This window comes from Leptonychotes weddellii, chromosome 13, assembly GCF_054177405.1.
Source record: "Leptonychotes weddellii isolate Sample4059 chromosome 13, ASM5417740v2, whole genome shotgun sequence".
NCBI lineage: Eukaryota > Metazoa > Chordata > Mammalia > Carnivora > Phocidae > Leptonychotes > Leptonychotes weddellii.
In genome coordinates, this window is record NC_138381.1 from 12,893,613 (window position 1) to 12,899,652 (window position 6,040).

Consider the following 6,040-nt stretch of genomic DNA (forward strand, 5'->3'; position numbering starts at 1 on the left):
TTTTTTTTTTTAAAGATTTTATTTATTTATTTGAGACAGAGAGAATGAGAGACAGAGAGCATGAGAGGGAGGAGGGTCAGAGGGAGAAGCAGACTCCCCGCTGAGCAGGGAGCCCGATGCGGGACTCGATCCCGGGACTCCAGGATCATGACCTGAGCCGAAGGCAGTCGCTTAACCAACTGAGCCACCCAGGCGCCCCGAACTTTGAAAGGGTGTGTAAGAATGCCATTATTTTTTTCTTAAATATTTGGTAGAACTCACTGATGAAGCCATATGAACATTGGGCTTTCTTTGTGGCATAGTTTGAAATTACACGTTCAATTTCTTTAATAGATCTAGAACTACTGAGATTTTGTTTCTTCTTGTGTTGGCTTTTTAAAGTTTATGTTTTTTTAAAGTAGGCTCCACGCCCAACATGGGGTTTGAACCCACCACCCTGAGATCAAGAGTCACATGTTCTACTGGCTGAGCCAGCCAGGTGCCCCTTTGTGTTGGTAATAGTAATATGTCCTTCCCTCTTAACTTTTTAATTTTATTGATACCCATGTAGGATCATTTTCCTTTTGCTTGAATAATTTCTTAGTTTTTCATTCAGTGTGGGTCTGCTGATAACAAATTGTGTTTTTTGGCAGGGGGCAAGAGTTGTCTAAAAATATCTTAATTCACCTTTATTGTAAAAGGTATTTTTGCTGAGTATAGAATTCTAGGGTAGCAGTTATTTTCTTTCAGTATTTTATTTATTTATTTAATTTTTATTTTAAGTAGGCTTTACTACTGTGATCACGACCCAGAGATCAAGAGTCGCATGCTCCACCAACTGGGCCAGCCAGGTGCCCCTTCTTTCAGCACTTTTTTTTTTTAAGATTTTATTTATTTATTTGACAGAGAGAGACACAGCAAGAGAGGGAACACAAGCAGGGGGAGTGGGAGAGGGAGAAGCAGGCTTCCCGCTGAGCAGGGAGCCCAATGCGGGTCTCAATCCCAGGACCCTGGGACCATAACCTGAGCTGAAGGCAGAGGACTGAGCCACCCAGGCGCCCCTTTTTCAGCGTTTTAAAGATATCATTCTTTTTTTACTGTTGGTAAGTAAACTATGAGTCTTATATTGCTGCTTTTCAGATTTTCTCTTTGTATTTGTTTTTCAGCAGGTTTACTATAACATATGTAGGCTTAGTTTACTTCGAATCTATCCTGGTTTGTGGTTCATTGACGTTCTTGATGGTTCTTGTCAGTTTGAGAGAATTCTTGGCCATTTTGCTTTGCAAATAGTATTTCTACCCATTCTTTCTTTTCTCTTTCAGCCTCATATGACATTTACCCTCTTTTCTGTGTTTTGCATTAAAAAAAAATGTGTGCTGCTTCCCATTTCTGGTTCTGCACACAGGGAGTTTGTAGTTGCCACTCTGTCCTAACAACAAGTGAAAAGTCAAACACACAGAAAAATCAACAAATCTTCCCAAATCCCTAAGAGAAGTGAGGTCACAGGGCACACTGCTGCCCCCCCAAAGTAGAGACTGACAGGCAAATACAGAGAATCACAAGATACCAGGTCAGACACTCATGAGCTGAAATCTCCTTGGGAATCAGTGCTGGGGTAGGAAAACCAGAACTGTAATTAATGAATTGCTGGAGGCACAGTGGGCAGGTCTTAGTTAAAAACTCTGGTGGGGGGTGGTGCCTGGGTGTCAGTCGTCTGCCTTTGGCCTCAGGTCATGATCCCCTGAGGTCTTGGGATCGAGCCCCACATCGGGCTCTCTGCTCCATGGGAAGCCTGCTTCTTCTCCCTCTCCCACTCCCCCTGCTTGTGTTCCCTCTCTCACTGTGTCTCTCTGTCAAATAAATAAATAAAACCTTAAAAAAAAAAAAAACAACTCTACGGGGACCCAGCTGTAGAGGGCTCCCCTTACTTTTGTAAGTTTTACCTCCAGGAGCTCAACCAGGTTCTCACAGTAAATATCAGACAGAAAGTCTCCTGTGCTTTCGGCAGACGGAGAGGAAAAGAAACCATTTTGAAATGGACAAGAGTACTCTGTTTTTCTTAATAAGGTCTGTCCTCGGGGGAAACTAGTTACCCAGAGCCTAACCTGATGGGTATTATCAGAGCCTAACTAACCTGGTGAAGGGAATTATCAAATTCTAGCCCACTCTCACCTGCCTGTCCTACCTAAGTGGGGAGAGAAAAACTGAGAAACGCTTGTTAAGTTCACAGCCCAGAGGCACAGGCTCACTAAAGACGGAAGCCTTAACCGGAGGACTGTGGAATATTTGCCACCTCCCGCACACCTTACTGCCACATTAGTAAAGTTCTATTTACAATAGTTCCTTTACCCAGCACATAATATCTGGCTATCAAGAAAAAATTGCAAGTCATATCGAATGGCAAAAAAATATAATTTGAAGAGACAGAACAAGCAGCAGAACCAGGCATGGCGGGGATATTGGAATTATCAGACTGGGAATTCATATGATGGATATGCTAAGAACTCTAATGGATAAAGTAGACAGCATGCAAGAACAGACGGGTGATGTAAGCAGAGAGATGAAAATCCCAAGAAAGAACCGAAAAGGAACAGTAGAGATGAAACACACTGTACAGAAAGGAAGAATGCCTTTAATGGGCTTATTAATAGATTGGATATGGCTGAGGAAAGAATCTCTGAACTTGACGATATCTCAATAGAAACTTCCAGAAATGAAAAGCAAACAGAAAACACTGGGGAAAAAAAAACAAAAACAAAAACAGAACAATAATCCAGAACACAATATCCAAAACTGTGGGACAACTACAAAATGTGTAACATATGCATAATGGGCATAACAGAAGAAGAAAGGGAGAAAGAAAACAGAAGAAATCTTTGAAACAATAATGATTGAGGATTTCCCCAAATTAATATGAGACACCAAACCACAGATCTAAGAAGCCCAGAGAATACCAATCAGGATAAATGCGAGAAAAAATACACATATTATTTTCAAACTATAGAAAATCAAACATAAAGAAAAAAATCCTGAAAGAGGGAAAAAATGTCTTACCTACAGACATAAGAACTACTTCCAACTTCTCAGAAATCATGCAAGTAAGAGCAGAGTGCAGAGACGAAAAGTGTTGAGAGAAATAATTCACTAACTTAGAACTCTGTAACCTGTGAAATTACCCTTCAAAAGTGAAGGAGAAATAAAGATTTTCTTAGGTAAACAAAAATTGAATGTATTTGTTGCCAGTAGACTTGCCTTACAAGAAATGTTAATGGAGAGAAGGAAAATAATATTGGTCAGAAACTCAGATTTATATAAAGAAAGGAAAAGCATTGAAGAAAGAATTAGTGAAGGTAAAATAAAAACTTTTACTTTTCTTACTCTTTAACAGTTTTTTTTAAAAATAGTATCAACAATGTGTTTATGTATGCTTGTGTATATATTATATATATGCTTATACATAAGTGAAATGAATGACAGTAATAATATAAGGAATGAAAGGAATTAGGATTATTTTGTTATCATAAGGTAATTACACTACCTTTGAAGCATTCTAGTGTTTGTGAGAGTGGACCTGGATTAGCTGTAAATATATATTTGAAACTCTGGTAAAAAAAAAAAAAGTAAAATTGATATGCTAAGAAAGGAAAGAAAATGGAATCATAAAATTCTTATTTAAAACCACAAAAAGAAGGGGCACCTGGGTGGCTCAGTCGTTAAGCGTCTGCCTTCGGCTCAGGTCATGATCCCAGGGTCCTGGGATCGAGCCCCGCATCGGGCTCCCTGCTCCACAGGAGCCTGCTTCTCCCTCTCCCACTCCCCCTGCTTGAGTTCCTCTCTCACTGTCTCTCTATCAAATAAATAAATAAAATCTTTAAAAAAAATGGACATAAAATCAGTAAGGACATAGTTGAACTCAATAACATCATCTATCAACTGGATATAATTGACATCTGTAAACTACTTCATCCAGTGACAGCAGAAAACACAATCTTCACAAGCTCACATGGAACATTCACCAAGATAGACCACATTCTGGGCCATAAAACACATTTTAACAAATTCAAAAGAACGGAAATCAGAAAATGTCTGCTCTTAGATCATAATGGAATTAAACTAGAAATCAATAACAGAAAGATAAATGGAATATCCCAAAATATGTGAAGATTAAAAAAACTTCTACATAATGCATGGGTCAAAGAAGAAATCTCAAGAGAAAGTACAAAATATTTTAAACTAAATGAAAATGAAAATACAGCTTATAAAAATTTGTGGGAGGCAGCAAAAACAGTACTTAGTGGGAAATTTACAGCATTGAATACATATATCAGAAAAGGAAGATCTAAAATCAGTCACCTAAACTTCTACCTTAAGAAACTAGAAAAAGAACAAATTAAATCCAAAGTAAAAAGAAGAAAAGAAACAATAAGAGAACCAAAAAACAAAAACAAACAAGAAAACTAATGAAATTAAAAACAGGAAATCAACAGAAAAATAAACATAACCAAAAGCTGGTTCTTTGAAAAGATCAATAAAACCAATAAGCCACTAGCCAGGCTAACTAAGAAAAACAGACAGAAGACACAAATTACTACTATCAGAAATGAAGGAGGATGTGGACATCACTACAGATCTCATGGACATTAAAAGGATAATAATAAAGGAATACTGTGAACAACTCTATGCACACAAATTTGATAACTTAAATGAAATGGACCAATTCCAGGGTGACTGACTGGCTCAGTTGGTAGAGCATGTGACTCTTGATCTTGGGGTGGTGAGTTCAAGTCCCATGTTGGCTGTAGAGATTACTTAAAAAAAAAAAAGAAAGAAAAGAAACTAACCAATTTCTTGGTACAATCTGCCAAAACTCAGAATCAGAATAGGCCTCTATTTATTGAATCAAAATATTAAGAACTTTTTGAAACAGAAAGCACTAGGTCCAGTGTGTTCACTGATGAATTCTTATCAAAACTTAAGGAAGATAAATTTTCTGCAGTCTTTCAGAAGATAGAAACTGAGGCCAGCATTACCCTAATACTGATTACATTACAAGAAAACTACAGACCATTATGTCTCATGAACAGACCATTACACAGTCAAAAATCTGCATATAACTTTTGACTTCCCCAAAACTTAACTACTAACAGCCTACTATTGACTGAAAGCCTTACAAGTAACATCGTTGACTCACACATATTTTGTATATGTATAATATGCCATATTCTTATAATATAGTAAGCTAGAGAAAAGACAGTATTATTAAGAAAATCATAAGGAAGAAAAAATACATTTACAGTACTAGACAGTAAAAAAAAAAATCCATGTATAAGTGGACTTGTGCAGTTCAAACCCATGTAACTGTTCAAGGGTCAACTGTAATTGAATCCTGGCTACCCCTAAGATACCTATCCCCAAGATAAGATGCCCTGCTAAGCTTCTAAGTGGAGGCTTTTCATTTTTGTTCTCACAAACTTCTGTGCCTTATAGCCTGGAGGTAGGAAAGGTATCTTATTTGCTTTTCATTTTTACTCCCAAAGGAAGTATCTTTGCAGTTCACCTACTTGAATATTTTCACTAAAACACATTTTAAAAAAATTTTATTGGGACCCATCCCTCAGATTATTTATTCCCCCTTCACTCCAGTATTTCCTTTCTCCCCTTCTCTGGTTTGGATTCTATGGTCCATCACTATAATCATTCCTTCACAAGTAGCTTTAAAGTCCTTGTCCTTTTTCCTCCTCTTAAGCATCTAGAAAAACCCAGCCCTGTTTATACTTCTCTGATACTTTACACCTGCTCCTGAATTGCTCCTGGCTGGAGAAAAAATTCACTTGTGTTAACTAGCTCTCTTTATTTGTTTTTTTAAAGTTTTTATTCAAATTCCAGTTAGTTAACGTATAGTGAGCTAGCTCTCTTTAAATTCACAATTACTATTCTCAAATTGGCTTTCAAAACTGCTTAGCAATCCTGCAATTCCCTCAGTAATTCATTCTGCCATTCTCAAAGACAACCATTTCTACCTTCTTTCTCCTCAAACCTTTAACACTTCCCATATGCCAGC